Source organism: Rousettus aegyptiacus, unplaced genomic scaffold, assembly GCF_014176215.1.
Source record: "Rousettus aegyptiacus isolate mRouAeg1 unplaced genomic scaffold, mRouAeg1.p scaffold_m13_p_8, whole genome shotgun sequence".
NCBI classification, from domain to species: Eukaryota; Metazoa; Chordata; class Mammalia; order Chiroptera; family Pteropodidae; genus Rousettus; species Rousettus aegyptiacus.
Window position 1 is genome coordinate 31,789,296 of NW_023416311.1, and position 22,863 is coordinate 31,812,158.

Consider the following 22,863-nt stretch of genomic DNA (forward strand, 5'->3'; position numbering starts at 1 on the left):
TGGAGTCCCTAACACCATATTTACCCCCACTTTATTATTGTGCAATCATATTTTCTTCACTCATTAGATACGAATGTTATTATTATAGGTTCAAGACACTCACAGTTGTTTTACTGCATTGGAGACTTAAGCAATTAGCAGGTGACCCTCAGGGATGGTCTTGTTTGGCTCTACTCAGGAGAGCTAGTTGTTTGTACAAAACAGTTGCTCCCCTTTAAAAAATTTTCCTGGTGGTGATTTTGGACTGTTTGTCAATTTAAAATCCTTGCCTGCAAAGATACTATGATTATAGCTTGTTAGAGTATAAAGCAAATTTGTATGATTTATGAAGTTTGTTTAAGTACTATAACAAGTGATATAAAAAGTTTCACTTTTCGTGACTGTGATTTCCCTTTTTTTGACTTCGTCTCTAATTTTCTCTTAATTTTGGATGCATAGCAAAATATGGGTAAGCGTTTTGGTATGTGATGCAAATGTTCAAGATCTCTTGGTTAGAAATTAAGATGTTTCCTGAGAGACAAAAATGCAACTTACTTGTCTTTATACAGCTTATTCTAACACGATTATGGCTAACTGCAGTGATTTGACCTTGCATACCTAGGAAATTGGCTTTTTATTAAAAGGTTTATTAATTCTAAGAGCACAAACAACAGGTTATCTGCAAGAAAGTACTAATTTCAAGCACTGGAACTCTCTGAAGGTCTATAGATATAGAGCTTTGCTTTAGTAAAGAAAAAACCATTAAGCATATTCCTCTACCTAAACAATCAATCAAGCAATATGAAGCAATTGGTATATGTAAGTAGGAGTAGTAACATGTGTAAGCAGAGTACACAGAAGATAATGACCCTGCCCTCAAGAAGTTTACTATTTTATATTTATAATATAGTATAAACAGAATCTAGAAAAAATAAATCAAAATTAAAATCATTATGTACTTATTGAGCACCTAATGTGCCCAGTACTCTATGTTATGGCAGTGAATTAGAAGCTTAAATAATTTTGAAAGTGATGACCACTTAAAACAATTCTAACAAAATACAATTTTAAAAAAATGATTAAAATAATAAAAGTACTAGAATAGAGGCATAAAGTGGAAGAATTAATTAGCTAATTATCTGCTATCAACCCGTCAGTGCAAGAGAAGGAAGCAAAACTGTGAAATTAGAAGAAAGGACATAAGAGAATGTTAACACTTGAATTTTGTTCTTAGCCATATTTTGTGAGTAAGAACTACATAAGGGACAACCAAAGAATAAGATTATCTCTCAAAAAAATGGACAAGCTTTTTAAAATGTGGTCATAATTAAAATTTTCCCTCAAATCTATCAGCCTGCAGAATAACCCTTTTCTTTGGCTAAGTCGAGAATAATTGCTTTTAAAAGGCTGGATATTTTGGTTTCTATTTCAACAAGCAGGAGGTTTAAGTCCCAAGAGGGCCCATAGTAGCTTGGGGCTTGGGCAGCAGCTGAAGATGACACATATGCTCCCCAAGATAATTCAGAGATGCCCAGGCTCAGAGCCAGCTCCTTACTACTTTGAATTCTTTAGTGATTCCTTCAGATTTAAGATCTTTTCATTTTATTTTTTCTATTGATTCTTTTACATATACTTTTACTATAGACTTGTTTATGCCTTTATTATATGTTTTTTTAAAAATTTACATTAATACGATGATACTACCTGTATATCATATATATATGTACATATATATTATACTAATATATATATATACATATATATTAATCTTCGGTGACTTTTCTGGTGCAAGAGTTTCTTCCGGGAATCAGAAATGAAATTGTAAGGATATAGGACTAGTGCATTTTCATCTGTCTTTGGTCTTGCCTGATGGCTCTAAAGTGAAGGTACCAATGTAAATTCTTGCCAGCATTTTGTGAGACTTCCTGTTTCTCTCCTCTTTGGTATTTGATGCTTTTTCTATTTTATCCAAACAAATGAGTATGAAATTATACCTTATTATATTAATTTCTGTTTTTCTGATTACTAATGTTTTCATATAGATGTTTTCATATATTTATTGGCCATGCAGTTTTACTTTATGTTTATTTTTTCATACCTTCATTTATCGACTTCTAGAAGTTCATATATTGCCAAGTATGCTAGGTGAATTTGCTGAAAACAGTGCATTAACAGATACTAATTATGATTTCCATAGGTTGCCAAACTATGTCTTTAAGCTATCATTTCACATTCTGTATTTAAATAAATTAAAATTTTTACTTTTCCATAAGAATTTTTTAGAGTCATAGGGATAGAAGGAAATGGTGCCCATTTTCTTTTGCATCTAAATTCTTTAGAGTTATTCTTACCCTCCTGTCTGTGAATTTGAGGCAAACAGGGTTTTATGGTTGAATTGTGACCTGCCCCCCAAAATTCATAAGTTGAAGTCCTAACCCTGAGTATCTCAGAATGTGACCCCATTGTAGTTGGAGATAAGGTCTTTAATGAGGTAACTTAAAATGAGATCTTTAGAGTGGACTCTAACCTGATATGACTGGTGTCTTTATAAGAAGAAAGTGCACCCATGAAACGGAAAGACCGCAATATGACAGAGAAAGAAGGTGCCATCTGCGAGGCAAGGAGAGCACTCTCAGGAAAAACCAACACTGCCAACACCTTAATCCCAAATAAGTTTTAGCCTCCAGAACTACAAGAAAATAAATTTACATTGTCTGAGCCACTCAATCTCTAGTATTTTGTTATAGCAGCCTTAGCAAAGTAATATGCAGTAATCACTCTTGTTCTTCAGTCTCCCCAGTAATAAATGGATCACTCTTTTTTCTGGCTTTAGAAGCCTGGACAGTACATGAATCTATTCACCAAACTTTCAACAAAAAATTAAGGCGAAACACACAGTACGCTAGAGGAATCCTTTCATTTCCTGAGAATACTGAAGGTATCTGTATATCTTTTGACCGTGAGCATTTTGCTGTTTTTTGCTTCTTTGCTATATAGAATGTATTATAATCTGAAAATATAGATTGCTTTAAAAACTATTTGAATCTTAGAAATAAATTTGGAATGAATAAAAAAATAGGTAAGACATACAAGTTCACATTTTATTTTTCATTCTATTCCATAATGCATGCAGTTTTTTAATTTTTCAGAAAAATGAGTAATTTACTTAAAAAAAATTCCATCATTACTCTAGTTAAACCACCAGTATGTTATTCTTACTTGTCAAGGATCCTTGTCTGTGTCTATTTTGCTATTAGCAAGCAATTATGGGGGCTGTAAGTTGAGAAAAGGATACCTCAACTGTATTTAAGTGTATTTAATTGCCTCCATAGAAATCAACAAAGACACAAAGCACTGATTCTGGAGATCATTAATCTGAGAAGTAAAGTAACCTTTAAAAAACTGAAAAGTAAAAACCCAGTAAAATATTATATTTCATGCATCTAATTTTTATTGCAAATGTTTTATGAATTGGAAACATTTAATTTTTTGTATTTTAAACATACATTTTGTGGTGTCGCTATTCTTTACCTAGCTCCTCCTATAGCAATTTATTTTATTCCTTGCTATGTTTTCTCTTTAGTTACCAGCAATGATGTTAAAAATAAACATATAAACTCATTAGAAATTATAGTGCTGTCACAGAAGGACAAAGGTGGAAGATGGTTTGTGTTTTCTTCTTTGCAGATTCCAGAGATGTTTATAAAGTTAAGAACCCCAAAATAATTCGGAAAAAAAATGTAAAAGGGGATCTAAATTTTTTATTTTATTTACTCGAATTTAAAAGTTTCCAACCCTGTTCTCACTTTTCACTTCAGAGTTGCATTTTAAACTTACTCCTGACGATGGGCACTTTTCATGTCTACAGGCAAATGAAAGGCAATGTGTTCAAAATCAAATTAATTATCTTGCCTCAGGCCTGCTCCTCAACAAATTCCCTCCTTTGGTGAGTGGCACCGCCTTCCACTCCGTTGCCCTAGCTCTTGCATCATGCCAGGCTCCCTCCTGCTCCCTCCCAGCAGCTCCAGTCTGCCACTGTCCTGCCTCTCAGGTTACGGTCATCGGTGTCCTTGGCCCATCCAGGTCTCTTTCCACATTGCCCCCAATGTGATGTTTCTACAATGTCATTCTGATTTTATCTAAAAACCTTTCAGTGGCTACCACTGCTCTTGGCAATGCCTACCTCTTTAGCTTTATTTCTAGATACTCTTCTGTTCCAGAAAATGCCCATATTCCTCTTTGAAGAAATGACATCTGCTTGATATTCTCTCTCACTTGTACTTCTATGCAAGTCTCAACTTATGTGCTATTTCTTTGGACAAACCTCTTAATCCGCTCTCAGCCTCAATTAAGGGTAGTCATAAAGATGTGTATTTACCCAGACTTAGCTCTTTTCATAGTGCGTTGCAAATGCCTTCTAACTTGACTGTGTTTTCCACCAGTCTGAAAGTGCCACTGTTATATGTTGTTCACTGTTAGATGTTCACAAAGCCTGGGATATAATAGGTAATTAATAAGTACTTATTAAATGAACAAATAAAAAACAATTAGTAAACAAAGATTACACTATATCTGATTGACCCCTTATTTTGTCTTTTTGTTTGAATCTATTAGTAGTGTAACAGATCATTCAAATGTGCTTGAAAAATTCTAAAGTTACCTTAAGTGAACCTTTATCTTATTATTTATACAACTCTCATGGACAGTAAAGGAAAGTAAAATGGTACTGATTCCAAATGGATCAAAATGTTGACTCATTAGGCCATTCCTGTTGCTTAATAATAGAGCAATTAAGTAAGTGCCATGACTCACTGCTCTTCTCAAATGTAATGTATTTTTCCCTATGGTTTCTAATTACTCAAAAGTAGTCTGGTCTTTTTTCCAGAATACAAGCATAGAAAGTGAAAGATACTCGAAATTTCTTGAAATTTTTTGATAGAGATTTAAAAATGAATTATGAGTCAAGCTTGCAAATTCTTAGCAAATAAATGTATGAGAAATGGCCAACCTTGGTCAAGGATTTTACACAGGGAAAGTCCTTCTTGTTTTTCTCTCCAGGAACAGTTGGGAATACTCCAAAGGAGTGGGAAGTTACTATCTGACAGAAAGATAAGTTGAAGGCAAGAGTTTCTTTATTGTTTTAACTTTTATTTGTTGGTCCATACTTTGGGACGGTCCTTGTACATTGCACAGCTGTGCCCGGTGCTGGGGCCACTTGCCAGCATTAAGGACAGTCGGCAGCACAAGGAGTTCTGCTGACCGCGCCTAATTCTTTTACGCTGATTAAATATTTAAGAAAAGGAAGGTTCTGTATTTAAAGACACAATAAACCATGCCAGTATAAATCAAAAAGTTTTAAAATGTCAGACATCTCCAACCCTTTATGCTAATCATTCACCATTATAATAATAAGTTTCTAAACCGAAACTGAATTTGTTTGTTTTTTTGAGGGGGGGAAGTTCCCTTGCAGATGTTTTATTTTACATAAGGTTACTCTGAAAGGAAAAACTTTTAAATAGTTAGAAAAGTTTACTATATTTTGATGCTTTAACATTAGTTCACTTTTAAATAAATTGAAATGCCAAATGTTTCATCCTTCTGTAGATTTGTTAGCACTGACGAATATCAGTTTCAAGTGGTTAGAGAGAATCTTCCAGTTCATCATCAGTCCATTCTTCCTTTGGTGAACATAGCTCCTCGCATTTGGATTTCTTTGAGACATGATCATCCGTCCTCATAGCCTTCCTCTTCTTGGTAACCACAGTAAGTGCAAACACAGCAGAGTTGCATCTCTCTAACTTGTTTCAGAATAGCAACTTCTTCAGATCTGGTGGTTCTTTTTTTTTTTTTTTTTTTTAACTGTATTTCTCATGCTTTTTATGGTATCTAGTAACTGCCCCAAGCAAGTTTTGTTTTCTTTCAGCATCAGACTTTCTGATAAATAACTTTCCATAGTAATTACTGCTCTGGATGCACTAGATAAAATGGCAGTCAGCACGATTTGGAAGTTGTATGTAAAAGGTAAGCCTCCGTCGACGCAACTCTATTAACCAAGTTATCAGCTGTTTTCCTCAAAATCTCTGGATTCTCTAGTGTGGGATAGCAGCTCTTTAAGTCAACGAGAAGCCCTCAAATGGCATATAAGGATTGTGGACAATACAGTGGAAATTAAATTGCTGTGTAAGAAGCAGTTCCTATTCCAAAATCTGTTTGAGTGCCTTCTCCTGTACAAGAGGACTCTCCCGTACCAGTCCAACAAATTGTGGACTAGATACATTGAATTCACGTACCATGCAGGCTAAAAATGCACAAGTGAGTATTATATTATCCAGAGGTGATATTCTATTACTGAGTTATGATAAAAATGCTCGAAATACATATAAGCTATACCCTTGGCATTGCTGGCTTAAACACCGAACAGAATTTCAATCATCTTTTTTCATCTTTTTGAAGAGCGTCATTTCTTCACGAGGCTCAAGAAAGACTGGATGTTTCGGAAGAACTTTCCCATTCACCACCGCTTTGCATTGGAATTCGTGGCTGGCGTCATCGCTGGCTGAAGTCCAGGGCCGCTTCCGGCTGCTGTCCTGGTACATTGTCATATCCACGATCAGGCCCCGGAAGTCTGAAGGAAAAGACCCCAGACGCCAGAACGCAGTGATGCAAAGCGGCTAAGCCACTGCAGCTGAGGGCAGCAAGACTACGGGGCAGGTGAGCTGACGTCACGATCACGTGGCGGTTCCATCAGCAATCGTGTTTCCAGAGAGGATTAGGAGAAAACTCGGGAGTTACTTTCGCTATGCCTTATGCGTAAGTGCTGAAACTGAGTTTTTAGGTGCAGCTGTCAAGAATATCTGAAGTGGAAAGAACTCCAGGGCATCATTCTTCTTTCGGGCTTTATTCCCAAAGGACACAGCGATGTAATATGAAGCCCAGAAGCAGATGAGGGAATAAAGCACTAGAAATTGCTTTTTGAAGTTTGCTAACAGGATCCAGTGTCTTGACAGTGGGCATTTGGTTCCCTGCGGAGAAACCTGTACTCCTTTTACTTTTCGTAGAAGAAATGAAGAAGCGCATGGACTTTTCTGGAAAGGGCTCTACATTTTGGGTTTTTTCATGGCTTACTTTGTGGAGACTGCCCAGCCATGCACACATCTTGCTTCTCCTACCACCAATATCTTCGAACACAGACCATGGAAAGACTACATAGGTGACTTAATTCATCCACTTTGCAAATAATGATTTATTAAGCATTTCCATTTTATCTTAATTTATTATATTTTAAAAGCATATAAATGTTTTAATATTTGTAGAAAATTACACTGATCAAACATGATCTTTAAAAAAAACTACTGTATTAAAGTTATCACCAAGATGTCACCAGGACATCGGAGGTAGAAAAACTTCAGAGAGTTTACATTCTTGTTCTAGTAAAAGGGTCTTATTTCTAAGTCATTACAGAATTCAAGATCACTATGGGCCAAAACTCAGCAAGAAAAAGATTGACCAAGTTTAAATGTCAGAAGAACTGGGAACAGTCGTCTAGAAGACACAACTTCTAAACTTACTTGAAGCTAAATCCTTACAAAAGTCTTGAAATACTTTCAAAAGAAAATGGACAGCCTGTTTTATCTGTGGTTCAGAAAACACACAGGTTGGGAATAGGGTAGCCAGAAGAAAAGAATTTTGTCACCTTTAGTTTTACTTATGCTAAAAATAGTTTCTTTGACAATCTGAATATGTCTTCAGTTTTTTTTTTTTTTTTTTTTTTAAGGCTCATGTTCATACCTCTCTGACTTTAATGCATTTCAGAGTATATTGTGGTTTAAAGCAGTGATTTTTCTGCTTTTTTTTTTTTTAATTTGGCCAACTTTCCTCTATTCCCCATCACTGAAGTTCATTGCAAAAACTACTCTATGTTCTAGAGAGAGACTACTAATAAGACTTGCTGGCTTCTGCGCTGTGTTTCTGAATCCATTGTGAATAGCTTCTTTTTATACTCATTGTAAATCGAGAATGAGTTTTAATAAATGAAACAGAAATAAGTGCTATCAGCAATCCTTTTCCAAACAACTATCTATTCTTAGTTCTCCACAAGGCTCTTCAAGCAACGAAGATATCTTCATTTTTAGTTTTATAAAAGGATTAAAATCTGATCAAAGAGCTGGACGGCCCTGTTGTGGTATTCCTGTCAAGATATACAGATTATCTTAATGATCAGCTCATGTGCTTGAACAACTATTAAACTTTTCCTGTCCTATATTAAAATTTTTAAATAAAAACTTGCATTGTTTCTCTTGAAACAAGTGTGTTTAGGTTCGAAGATTTGGTACCAACATAACTTTGTTTATCTTAACATAGATGATGAAAAAAGAGGCTACTTCTTAAGGAGCTCTGTGACTTCCTGAACATTCTCTTTTTCAAGAGGGAGTGACCCTGACTGGAGGACAACACCTCCTGTGGGGCCAGAGAAGAAAAGGTAGGTGAATTATGTGGTGACCCTGCACTCTGTGTAACACACAGGCTCCCATCTCTATGAATCACTACTGTTTGTTTGTTTGTTTGTTTTAAACACAGGTTCTGATTTCATCCAGATCTATGCAAGAAAATGTTGAAATTAAATGCTATCCAAAATCTAGGCAATTGTGTCTTTGTCCTTGGGTCTGTGAAATTCCACGAGAAGAGTGCTCAGAAAGAACTCCATTAAGCGAAAGATTTGGGGAGTTTGGAAACAAAACGTATTTAATTTCTATGAACCCCTAAAGAGGAAAGCATTAAGAACAGAGTTTTGAAATAAAAATTTTTCCACGTTATTTCACAGGTTCTGTCTCCTTACTGAATTTTGCTTGTTTGCTTTTATAAATAATATTTCCTCCAGCTGGCACACTTAAACAGGATCCATTCAAATAAATTTCATGGGACACTGAACAATTCCGGTACCCTTCTCGATCAAAACTAAAGGTTATATTATTCTCTCTGTCCTTTCAAGAGGCTAGGAAAGAAGTTGATATTATTGTTAGTGTTTCAAAAGAAACTACAGACACTAGCTTTTTTCTTAAGTGAAGCAGAGCTTTCAGCCTTGGTCATGTCCTTGAAGGTGGGCTTTTCTAGGTGTTGCTATTATTTCTCAAAGGGTGAGGGGTGGTATTAAGACATTTTAGTCTTCCATTTGTTTGCCCTCACTTCTTTCCTGAGTACGATCACGATTAGGAATCTTGCTGTCAGGCGAAGTGCACACAGCTGATGTGATAGACTGGTTGGCCTGGTGTGCTGGGTGGCATGAGGACTGAGCATTTTGGAAATGCCTATGATTTCCATCAGCAAAGAAAAAAATGGCTAGTAGGCAACTAGAGTCAAATCAATAATGATCCTTTTGTGTGGGCACAATTGGAACAAAAAGCCTTTCACCAAATTTAATAAAGCCTCCATAACATGATTGTAAGGAGGCACTGGGGAAAATCCTATGACTCTTTGAAACATATAAGAAGGACTCCGAGGGTGACTCTAGAGGTCAGAGAGGGAATGGAACTTTGGGGATGGCTTTTTCCCACAAGAGCAGTTCTACAGTTTCTCATTGACTGTTTTAGAAGTAAGGCAAAGACCTCAAGGCTTGAGAATAGAATTTCTTGACTAGCATGAGGGAAAGTTGGTCCAGTATAGCTTTGCAGTCTTGTCGGGAGCCATTAAAAGACACTAAAGAAGTCACGTAGCTGATAGCCATGAAGCAACTGCTGACTGACCCTGCTTAAACAATGGTTCTAGGAAGCAGGGTGTGGAGTTATACCTTACTGACCCTGGAGGGGAGGTTTGCCTCCTAAAGAAATCCAGCTCAGAAAAGGATGTTCGTACCCTGAGGGAAGGATACATAGGAACTTATGTAAATGTCAGCATTCCTATGGTAATGTACTTTGTGCTTTGCCATTGTAGTCTGTACTTTGCTATTGTACTCTGTGCTTTGCTATCGTACTCTGCTATTGTATCCAAAAACTTATATAAAGGCTGTGCTAAATAAACTCAGGGCGGCAGCAGTGACTGTATGCCCTCCCGAATCGCTTTCCTGTCTTCTTCTTTTTTCTGAGGCTTCACTCCCCTCTTTTAGGTGCTGTTCGATCTCTGCCGGCGGGCTCCGGCACAGTCTTTAGCCCATATTTTACTAGTTTACCAGTTAACTAGGAAAATAATCTTCGATGTGGGAAATTGAATTGGAAATCAATATAGAGAGAAGAAGAACATGGTAAGGACATGTAAAATTGTGAATTCCAATAATGTGGACTATGCCAAGGGTGTATAGATCAACCTGGCAGAGAGATCCTTTCTGACCAAAGTCCTGGGCAGATGGTAAGGGAAAGAGGTGTGGTTTCAAACAACCCAGGCTTTGTCAACATTAACTGTACCCACAGAAAAGTCAGACTTCACCCATCCATACAAAGTGTGGGAGAGACACCTATACCATCAGATTACCATCTGCACTGTTGCTGTCAGCAGCTTCTCAGAGGACAAGCCCAAATTAACCAAACACCATAATAGGTATCTTTAGGAAAAAGACAGGTTTGCCTGAATTTCCCTCTTGCAAAGCAGAGCTGATAGGCAAGGTATTTTGCTGGATTAAGGGCACTTCTTAAGGAGTGTTGAAGAACACTGGCTCCTTCTCTTCTTGGAAATCTTGCCTTCAGGCCTGACACCAAGGCATGTACCCAGACTGCAAAACAGATATAGTCTAATCCTGAACCTAGGTGTCATTCACTGGGTCTTAGGGGCTTGAGGCCCAGTACCTGACCCTGCAGCAGCAAGACTTCACTCTTGAGGGTCATTTTATCTGTCACATTTGGAGGACTCTTCATTTGCAGAGATCTGTGCTCTGAAATCAAGCATGCAGCCTTTGCCCTTCTGGAGCCTCTGGTGGAATGTCCTTCCTTTGACATTCCCAGAGCTCACACCCTCACTCCCTGTCATCTCTGCTTTGATACTGTCTTGTCAGCGAGGTCTTTCCCCATCACTCTATTTCAAATAGTCCCCTTCTCCTAGGATGCTGAATTTCTTTTCATATTCTATTTCTCTCTTTAGCCTTTTTCACTATCTGATCATTTATGTACTTACTAATTTAGTTACTTATCGTCTTTCGTGCCCCATTAGAATATAAGTTCTATAAGGGCAGAGATTTTGTGTTTAGTTTACTGCTATATCTCACCATAGGTATCCTATAAATATTTGGGAAATGAATAAGTGAGGCCTTCAGCAAAGCTTTTAACTCTTTCTGATATCTCTCAATTTCTTCAGACCCATGGGCCGTTTGCACCCCCATGTGAGTGACAGATAGAAAAGGCTTTCTTTGCAAAGAATGCATTCTGAATGGGGCCAGGGTCCCAAGGCTAATCAGTGTACACAAGGTGCAAAGTGAAAGCCTCTTCAATATGAGAATGACAATCAGTTTTCAGTGTTTCTTGATTATAGTTCTAAGGCAGGGTCCTACCAGAATGTTCTCCCTGGAGTCTCAATGACAAGTTTCTGGTCCTTTGGGAAAAAGAATCAAGATAACGGATTCAAACATGACCCTGGAAAAATGCCTGAATCCAATAGTCATTGACTTTTCTCTATATTTTAATTTATTTAAATCGTCCCTTACTGCCCCTTGATTTAAGTTTTTAAAACCAAAGTAGCCAATAGAGCTTGGAAAATATTTGTATTTATCTTAAAATTAAGTTATGCAGGAAGATTCATAATTAATTGGATTTTTTGTTAACCCTTCTGTTCCATGTTTTTTTGAGTACCATCTTGTTCCTGATAGCCTTTATGGCAGTTACAATCATGCTACCATGGAGGAAGTAGTCGCCCATTAGGAAATGTTCTTCAAACATCACTGGAGTTAAGGACCACCTGAGGAGGTACTTTATCTCTCAAGTTCTTGTCTCCTGACTCTGAATTCCAGACGTCAGGGACGACAATAGGTTCTGAACTGGGCTTTTCAACTTTTTGTCAGACTGCCTGGATAAACTCTTAGCTTCAACATTGATAAAATGGAGATAACCCATAAAGTCCATCAACACTTATTGCCCAACCCCCATTAAAGATCCCCAGAGAATTTAGAAGAGATTCATTGGATCCTTAGAAAGATGAGTTTTCCAATCTCTTTTCAACTTTGGATCAAGAAAAGGGGCTGAAATGACTTCTTGGATTTCTTGAAAAAAAGGTTGTTCCTTAGATGAGTCTCTCCACCAGCTCCGGAATGCCCTGTTTAAGTCATAGCACCTTCTATTGTTGGCACCGTAGCCTCAGTTAGCGGCATCCTGGAGCCAGCTCATACAGGCTCATAAGAGCAAGGTGTTAAAATGTCAGGAAAGTTGGGAACTGGTGGATTTGAGATTGTTAGCTTTAAAAGGGAGGGAGTATTTAAACTACTGAAATAGGCAAACACTAAATCAGGGCTCCTCCCCAAACCCAAAGAGCTGGTTGTTAAACATTCTCCAACACACCACTAGCCCTCAGTCATTACCCAACATTACTGTGAACGCTTTGCCTGCCTGGGCTGTGTGTGTGTGTGTGTGTGTGTGCGCGCACGTGTGTGTGTGTGTGTGTGTGTGTGTGTGTACACACGTATACATATGTAATATGTGTATATTATGGAGATGGGAGGGGAAAAAAGATGTATGGAAAAGTATTATCCAGATGGTGAACACCAGGGCATGGGTAGTATAGTCTAAAATGTAATGAGACATTTTTATATTAAAAATATATTTAGATTAAAATAATCTTTGTTATAAATTTCATTAGTTTAAGAGTATACCATTAAAATAATGTTATAAAGATACTTGTGACTTACTGATAAGAGCAAAAGATAATACATATAGTTTGAAGTTGATACCTATACAAGATCACATTTTTATTAAAACAAAAAAATCATCTCAACTTAAAACAAATATATGTATGTGTGTATGTGTTTCTGTATTATAGAGTATAGAAATTGCATGCTATTGACATAAGGGGTAAGAAAGTGGAAAGAGAAAGAAATTTTAAAATTCATAAACTTTTATATAATTGATCTTTTGGCCAGCTATTCATCGATTACATTTTGGAATTGCAAAGCAGAGGCTAAGCAAAATGACTTTAAAAGAATGACTTACTTAGAAATGTAGTATAAATGAAATGTTGTTAGATGTACTTGAAAAGTTTTGAGAGAAATCATCATCATTCAGTTCCACATGCAAAATTTACAGCATTAGCTACTCAAAATATAAAAAACTTTAAAGCAACACAAATCAATAGTAATATGCTGATGATTATACATAAAATACTAAGGTTACGTTACAAATATTAGAGGGTGTGTGTGGGGGGGGGGCTTTATAATATTTTGTGAAAGCAAAAAAGAATAAAGGTATCCCAGAAAACAGAGGCAGTCTGCCTGACTAAGCACAGGCATCTTGCAGACAATGGACTATTCATTTGCCCTGGGGAGCGGGAGCCTGTTTGTTCTTCCACCTACTCCAAGTATGACACCAGTGACTCCTCAACCTTGGATCAGCTGTTGAATCTCCCTGTAAATTGTGAGGATCCATGCAGAGAGGGAACGTTTTTGTGAAACATATCAGAAGCCATGATGTCATATATACAGTATAGACATTTTGTGAAGCTATCTAAGGCCTGGCTCCTATGATTACTTTCATTGTGGTATTAGAGGTTTGTCAAGATGTAAGCTTCTTCCATATCATATCTTTAAAATCATGTTATAGAAGTGACTACCCAACTTCAATAAAAAAGAACATATATATATACATATAATCATATCATTGACTCCACCACATCAGATAAAGGCAATCTCCCTACAATCTCAAATAATCCTCTGAAAATAACACAGAGTGTTTACGCTACCTGAGAACCACCTGTATTTGTACGGCAATCAGACTTGAGAGATAGTAAGAATACAGGACTGGGAACCTAAAGCAGGGTCTGTTGACAATTGGGGCGGTGACTATTCAACCCCTAACGTGCTTTTTGGGATAAGAAAGAAATAGACACCTCTTTCTCTGTAAGGAAATTCTTTTTCAGTTTGTTTCCTAGTAGTTGCCTAGTTTGTGCCCTCTCAGTGGTTCAATGTTTACTTAATTTAAGGACAACAGAGGATCTTTACCGGGGACCAGGAGCTAAAGGATTTCTGGAAAACTGACTTTCCAATTGATATGAGTAGACAGGTATTAAATACTTCACAAAACAAATAATTCCAGCATCTATTTCAATGTTCAAAAAGTTCACTGGAAAGGCACAGCGCTGCTGGATTTCCTTCTTCCACTGTGAGTCCATAGTATGGTGCACTAGGATACTGCTGCCTTTCCTCAAATGCAAGAAAGCGAGAAGACGCTATGACCTTGAAGTCCCAACGTTTTCAACTCAAGTTGGTTTCTGAAGAAAATTCCAGTGGTTGCAGCCAGCTACAAAATATATGACATGTCAATTGGGTTTTTCTTAGTCCTTTCTTCAAGATAACAGTTCGGCCCTTTCACCTCTCCTTGCCTTTGACAGGCTGCTTCCCTGATCAATCTTCATCTCCAGCGTGGGTTAGGGATGGTTCCTTTCAGTTCCGACAGTAATTTTTGTTTACTGCCACCATACTGTTTGCTATAATGTAGAATATAACCTATGTATGGTTAATCACTTTCTTTCGGCAGTAGTTCTAAATTTTGGTTACATATGAGAATGATTTAAGGAAATGTTTAAAGTCCTGATGACCTGTTTGCACTCCGGACTGATGAAATCAGGAAGGTGGGACTCAGGATTCAGTGTTTTTGAAAGCTCTCCAGTTGATTTCAATTTACCAAAAGATAATTTTTGTGTACAATTGTTTATTCTCAACAATGTTAAAGACGATGCAGACACATAAGACACGAATGAGAGAATAGCATATAATTTCATTGGCCCGAATTTCCAGAAAGGTAAGATCTGAAACTGACCAGGAAAAGATTGGTTTGCTAGGAAGTCATCCTGAAGCCTAAGACCTTATCCAAGATCTGTGGCCAAAATGCGAACACCCTAGGCAACACACTTTTGGAAAAGTCATAGGACTATCTTCAATATATTACTGGGTCTCTCCCCAACAATTCTTTGAATTATTACAGTGTACTAAAAACTACACATTTATGAGCATTTAACATGCTAGTTGTTCAGGCTGAACTCCACCTCAACCCTAGGTTTCCATCTAGTGTAACTTTTGTCTGCCATGACTAGATGAACAATGCAGCCTTTTAGGGGTTACTCTGATAGAGCTCTTTAATTACTTTGGTTACCTCATGAGTTCTATTTCTGGGGATGGGTGTGTTTCAGTCATGGAAGAGTGTTGAGGGGAAAACAATTTCATGAACTCAAACTGGACATAACTTGTTTTAATGCTTAATGTAAACATCTAGCTGTATTCTCATTAGAGATTCCACAAAGCACAAGAATGCCTCCCCTTCTCATTTCCGCCTGTTCCCTCCTCTGCACTTCCAGTCTGACTGTCTTCATTGTTCCTGCTCCCACCCCCACCCACCCTGTGCTCTGCATCCTCCCTACACCGGCAGCAGCTTCCCTGTGTGACCGCCAAACCACCTCCTCCCACTTCTCCTCTTAATCCTTCCTCTTCACTGATTCCTCCATGAGACAGACAATAACAACTCACAACCAAGGCTCCCGGCACCCATTAAGCCTGAAGGATAAGAGACTGGCTTGTTAGGATCAGCAAAAACAGTTGAAGAGAGAACAATTAATAACTATTTCTTTTGGTTTTGTGTTCCTTAGCATCTTTCTGCAATCATCTGATTCCTATGAGAAACTCAGGTCCTTCTTAGTTCCCACAATACAATATTGCCACATATTTTTTAGTTAAAAATGTTTAAAAGGTGTAGAATTATTATTTTAGGTTTTTTTTAAAAAAAAATTTAAGATGACTCATATCTAAATCATTTGTTGACTTTCTGACCTGGTTATCCTCTGAGAAATCACACTCGTTTAAACAAGTCTGTCTAAATCATCTGTTTATATGGTTGCTGATTATTGTTACAGGCTGTGAAACTATGACAATACCTTTTCATTTATAAAGGCTCAAGAGAACTCTCCTGGACCCCTTTTCTCTCCCTGCAGTCTCCCAGTGGGGTTTATGTCCGCTCTTAATAAATGGCACTTAAAACAAAGAGAAGAGATTAGGCAAAAGATAGAATTATTTATATTTGAAACACTAGAGGTGATAAACATCTGCACATAAGCAGTTACTTAAATTAACATTTAAAATGAGAAACAACTTTCCTTTTTAAATTTTTCAAGAGACTGATAGTCTTGATGATTTCTAGGAAACTATATTAATAATTGCCTTTTCAAAAGTAAATTCTTGACAATTCTGAGGTTCCACTTTCCCTTCAATTGAGGGTGCTTCTGTTCTAGAGGCATTCCTAACAGTATTTGAGAATGGGAAAGGTACAACAGAAAAAGGACAGAAGAATAAAATAAGGACAACTTAAGCCCTAGCTTGGACATTGAAATCAGGAAAGCGAAGAATAACATCAAAAAGATATCCACCTTGGAATACCAGGTGCTGTAGGTGTTTTATAAAAACATCTCATGGACAATGGGACAGGCTATGCATATGTGGGAACAGGGGGTATTTGGGAAATCTCTGTACTTTCTTGTCAATTCTGTTGTGAACCTAAAATTGCTCTACAAAAATAAAGTCTTAAAAAAAAAAAAAGATCTCATAGAAAGGTCTGTGCTAGGCAACTCCCTCCACTCTTTACTGGCTACCTACTAAAGATGCACTAATGTTTCCAGTAATGTGCATTCAAAAATGAACGTCCAAGAAACTGGCTAATGCAGCTGCATTTCATTTCAACAGGGGGAGCATACATCATCAAGACTCTTAGTTGGGATGTTTATTTATGCGGTTAATCGAGAATTGGAGAGAATCAAGCAGAATGACATTCATTAGGGGCTGAGAAAGTAAAAGTTAGGAAGGCAAAGGTGGAGGGACAGGAGTGTGGTCAGAATTGCCTCTAAGCAGTGAAGATGATCTTTTCCAGTTGGCAGACTCCTCAGCGGTAGTTTTCCATTCCCTGTGGCATTGACAGCTGCCTAATACAAGCATTGTGTTCTTACTTAGGCGAAGTTAAGCAAAAACACTGTATTAGTTCCTCTGGGCCTCCTTTGGCAGGTGCAGACAATCTCGTCTCATGTGCAGAAAAAATAAGTACTTACAAGAATTAGGAATTCTTTGGGTTCAACCAGAACATATATTTATTGTGAATACAATGGTGAAGTACTTTAGCGTTAAGTTCAATAAAATGGAGTCTGGTACTGAAAAACACATGCTTGTAAACTGTTAGATAAATCTCAAAGCATGCATTATAAATGATGTTCCGGCTAATGAAGCAGCAGTAATTAATGCCAACATTAATCAAGGTTATCTATGTTCCAGGCACTATTTTAAGCCCTTTACCTGTATCGTCTCATTTCATCCTTATAATAACCTTAATGAGGCAGGTTCTGTGATTATCCCATTTTACAGGTAACCATGGTATTAAAATTTTCAGAACCTCCTCTAACCAAGAATGCTGTTAAAGCTAAGCACTGAGCAAGCTATAGGAATGTTTGCTGTTTTAGTTTTTTTTGTTTTATTAGTTAGCAAGCACTTATATAAGTTTTACAATGTGGCAAGTACTGATCTAAGAATTTTGTAAGTATTAACTCATTTAATCTTCATGACAACCCCATGAGCTACATTTATTATCATCATTTTGAAGATGTCAAGTTGAGCCTCGAGGAGATCAAGCAACCAACCAAGGCTACACAACTGGTAAGATTAGTAGAGCAGGGCTCTAACCCCAGGCAGTTTCTCTTTAATGTTCAGAGAGAAAAATGTCTTAAATAAGAAGTTGATGCTCAAGCATTTATTAAATTTAGTCAACTTACCCAATGTACTGGAGTGGGGAGGGGTGTGTGTGTGGAGTGTGGGTACTGTGAAGGAGAGATTAAGAAGGGGAAAGCCAGGTGTTTGTCCTGCTTTTTTCTTTTTTTCTCTCTCCGAACTTGCCGATGACTCTATTATACCTCATGATGACTGGTGTAAGAGCTCGCATTTCCTTTTATGGACGTTACCACCTAGTACACCTAGTAATGATGACAGATTGACCATTGGGGATTAGAAGCTATCTAACATGTGAATAAACAATCAAAATCAAGTTCAATGCTAATAGCTAACACTAACAGCTCAAATTTTATTTTACTTAATAATTTTAATACTTCACATTTATCAACAAAATAAAAATCCAAAATATACTATATATCTACTCAACTACCCAAGTACACAATTCTATATAACTCTTTAAACAGTCCCTAAGTTTCAAATAAATTAAACCTGGAAAGTTCAATCTCATGAGGGGAAATTGCCCCTACTCCAACACTGACACCATCCCCAACTCCTGTGCAAAAAAAAAAGGGGAATTTAGCTTTTTTCTTTTTTTAAATGCCTATAGCACCTGGTATTCCAAAGTGGTCTCCCATCCAAGTACTAACCAGGCCCAACACTGCTTAGCTTCCGAGATCAGACAAGATTGGGCACATTCAGGGTGGCATGGCCATAGCAAATAGCATTCCTTGATGAAGTTTTGAGCACCTGGAAAGCCTTTGGTCGAGAGGCCTGTTCTCATTAATAAAACAACCTAAAAATACCTCAAGTAGGGAGGAGATAGAATTTGGTGCTTTGAAAAAGAAAAGAAAATAAACAAATCTAAGGGGAGGAAGTGTGTTCATCAAAAACAAAGACAATGAAATATTGGGGATTCTTCAGATGTCAAGGACCATAATTTTATGCAGGTCCTCTGGGTAATAAGACCTTAAATAGGCAGTTGTGGGAGGGAGGCTGGACTTGAGTACTATATATTAAAGTAGGAGCTCCCATAAATCTTCCATTAAGGCTTAGCATGGAAAAATAAGAGCCACGGGTCTTTGAATGGGCCCATAGGCATGGGCATGGAGCAGAGGGAAGAACAGCCACAACTGACTAGAAAACAATGTCCCCTAACTCTTGGATAGCAAACCCCAGAGAGGAGAGAAGACTACTCTTTCTGCCAAATGACTGAGACTAAATTTCCTTCTAACAATAACAAAAGAAGCCGGAGTTGGATTTGATATATTTAAAAAAAAAAAAAAGAAAAGAAAAGAAAAGAAAAAAGGAATGCAGTATTTTTGTCCATTGAATATTATGGAACAAGACATGAAGAGATATTGTACATTCTCTCATGCCGTTTGGTATTTATTGCATAAATTTTAATCTCAAGTTTCACCTGGTTTAATAACAATAATAATAACAATAGTAAATCAATGTCTAACGTTCTTTACTTGGGATAAATTTTCAACATTTACAGATCCAAGATAAGATGAATGACAGTCAAAATCCATGCTCCCCTCTTCTTCTTGGTTACACAGCTAGACTACCTTTCCTGGCATTCCTTGCAATTAATGTGGCCTCATAACTGAGTTCTAGCCAACAGAAAGTGATCAGACATGAGGTACTACTACTTTTAGATAGCTGTAAACCTCTTGCCCTCTGGTCAACTGGAATAGAGATGTTCCCAAGTAATCTGGGAATACACATGTCCAAGATGGCAGAGCCTCCTTCAGTTTTTATTACTGAATTACACTGAATAATGATGAATGAGAGGAGCTTGCCCACCAGCAGGAACACTCACAGTAAACTATTACTTGAATGAACAAGAAATAAACTTCTATTTTGTTAAGCCACTGAAAATCTGGGATCCATTTGTTACCATAGCTAACATTATTATGACTAATAAACTTAGAGAGACTGAAACAACCACTACTAAAACAAACTAACTCCCCTTACCTACAATCACCACATGCTCCTGTCCTTTGTAAAGAACATCTTTCAAATGGTAAAACAGGTGTAAGAAAATAGCATTCTAAACTTAAAATCTAGTGTAGTTAATATTTAGATTACTTATAAATGTGTTTTATTTGTCACATGGATCATTCTATTTTATTTGAATTAGTTCCCGACATTTATAAATGAGGAAATTTCATGCAAAATTTTGATTTCATCTACTGAAAAATTGGAAAATCTGAATGACTTAGGTTTTATTCTCTATTTTATGTAAGCCACGCACTCTCCAGATGCACGTTACTTATTTTGACCATCTTTCCTCTTCCACATTACTTACGAGGAATGTGGCCTTTAAATACATTTGCCCTAGATTATCATAAAGAGCTGGGGATTTAAAAAATATGCAAAACCAACTAGACTATAATTACAATAAGAAAAGATGAACTATTTACATGTTATGTTCTTGGTTTCTTTTTTTTTTTTTTTGAAATTACTGAAACAGCATGTAAAATCCATTACTGCATTTGCTGATCTGATCATTTTGATAGGTTTTTCTCTCAACGTTATCTCTCAATATTCTCTGTATGAAATCCAACACAAAATCTCATTTCAGAATTAACTCATTGGAAAATAATTAGTAACATCCCCTCCCCTTAATATCAGCACTATTCATCTGATCATTTTCCCCATTTTGCCTTTGGCTGTTGGGAATATCGAAGCTATATTTTTGTTTCAACTCTATTGTGTGAGAAGTTATGACTTAAGAGGTATATGTTCTATTTTTTCTCTTTTTATTGCTATTTTATTTTGATATATATTCTCAATTATTTATGTACTTTAAAAAATTCAACTATTTCATACAAATTCTTTGTGGATTTGGAGTATAAATAAATAAATATGGTTAAATTAAATATTATAGCTAATATTTAATAGTAATATAAATTATAGCAAGAAAACAGAAAATGTTTAATATTAATAAAATATCAGGCTATATCCATTTAAGATACAAATTTTTATTTGATTTTGTTTCTTTCCCTTTTAAAGTAGGATAAAATTGTAAATAAATGATTTCTTGGTCCCTTTTCTGGATGATTTACTATAAACTGCTTAACTTGTTTTATTTTTAGAAATGAACCTTAAATAGCAGCCAGCATATATAGATAGATACATTTTCTCATTTACTTGTCCATTCACTCAACAAGTCATCTATTAAACACCTACTCTGTGTCAAGAACTCTGTGAATAAAGCCAAGTCTCAGGAAGGACTTGGGGACTCAACTGATGGAGTAGCATAAAGACTAAAAGAGAGATCCATAGAATGTGCACTGGAGAGGAGGACAGTTTCTGCCTGAGGAGTCAAGAGCAGCTTGTCACCTGGGAGACACGAGCAGTAAGTGTTGAAAGGTGAGTAGGGGCTGAAGCAGGGGGAAGGGCCCAGTTTGCTAAGGGATGGAGGCCTGAGCCTGGAAGATTCCTTAGTGACTCTCAAATCCTCAAATCAGAACCACCGTTGGGTGTCTACTGGAAGCAGGGGTAGGGGAGAATGTCGGGTAATGAAGCTGTTAATGAAAGGTAATAGAGACCTGATCAAGGTCCTCACTTGCCATAGAAGTATTTAAGGCTTACAAAATTAAATCTATGGTCTATGGAGCCAACTCTGGAAATACTGCTCAGGGCCTTTATGGAATCAGTCTGATTACTTTTCTTTTGATTTGTTGATTTAATTTAGTACTGACGCATTTCAGAAAGAATTTAGGGTAGCTCGAAAAGGTAAATATATTGCGTTAGAAGCCACTAAAATAAAAGCCGGAAAGATAGGGTAAAGGGAAGTTAAAAGAAGTAAGTTGGAAGGTTGATTCGCACAATTCATGCTTTGACATTCTACAAAATCACTTGTTAGAGGTGAGGCACAACGAACTTGGCTCTAGCCTTTTTGGTAGTCAAAACAACCATTCACAGAAACATAGAATCCATGAAGCAAAAACAAGACCAGTGTTCAGTGGAAGAGTCAATATTCCTGATGTAGAAACACATACTCTCTGATATAGTAATAAATATCCTCAATAGTAATCTGACAGTAAATATAGTAATAAGCTTCGCAAGATAGTTTCTTATAAAATCTTCCCAAACTAAGTCATTAGCATCATGTCAAACCCCTCACCACACCCGCCATTCAATAAAAGCAATTCTAGAATGACACAATATAGTCTAGAAATGTGGCTTTCTGCTGACCTCACTTTATTCAGGAAGGATTGGGATATATACTTGAGAGGGAAAATGGACTGTAGTTCAGATATTTCTATATGATATGCTTTTTTTCAGCCAAGATTTTTAAAGCTAAGAGTTGAGCCCAAGATAATACTCATGGTTAGTTCTTGGAGTCCAGTTAGGCACAGAGCTCTCTGGTAGAAATGGTCAGCTGAGATGGGGCCAGAAATGACATCTTCTTTTAGAAATCGTGAGGCCCAAAATAATGTTTCTTGAATTGAAAGGATGTTCACCTTCATTCATTCACTTGCTCATTTATTGATTGACTTATTGATTCATTTATTTGACAAATGGTTATTAAGAACCTACTATGTAGCAAATACCACAAATTAAACCCAGGCTGTACTGTCAAGAAACTTATAAGCTAATGGAAAATAAAGACAAATAAACAGATGAATTATAACTAGATAGTTCTACCAAAGGCTTAAAAAGACATTCTCCAGGAGAAAAAATGAACCAAGGCAGAGCAGGACAAGATTCCCCTCAGAAAGTAATTTTGAGTTTTTGATTAATCAGCTTCCTAGTGCCCCCTATAAAATAAACTGGCAGCTGAAATGAGGTACTTTATTCTAGCAGATTATTCACCGCAAGACCATAAAAATTGTAGAGCAGTTACTGAAACCATTCATTTTGGAATAACTGTTAATAAATTTTTTGAACCTTGGTATGTGTTAGACACTCTAACTACTTCCTATATTACTTCACAAGATTATGTACCCTCCAAAACACCCTATGAAGCTAAGTAATGTTATTAATGTCTTTCT

General features: G+C 36.8%; 1 protein-coding gene and 2 pseudogenes across 1 annotated transcript in view; all 3 read right to left on the reverse strand.

Annotated features, from left to right (window-relative positions):
- CCDC192 (coiled-coil domain containing 192) overlaps positions 1–22,863 on the reverse strand; it is a 171,168-nt gene that overhangs the window by 92,960 nt on the left and 55,345 nt on the right. The gene's annotated exons all lie outside the window — the stretch shown is intronic.
- Positions 4,987–6,575, reverse strand: LOC107517871 (annotated as a pseudogene).
- On the reverse strand, positions 18,456–18,574 carry LOC118607260 (annotated as a pseudogene).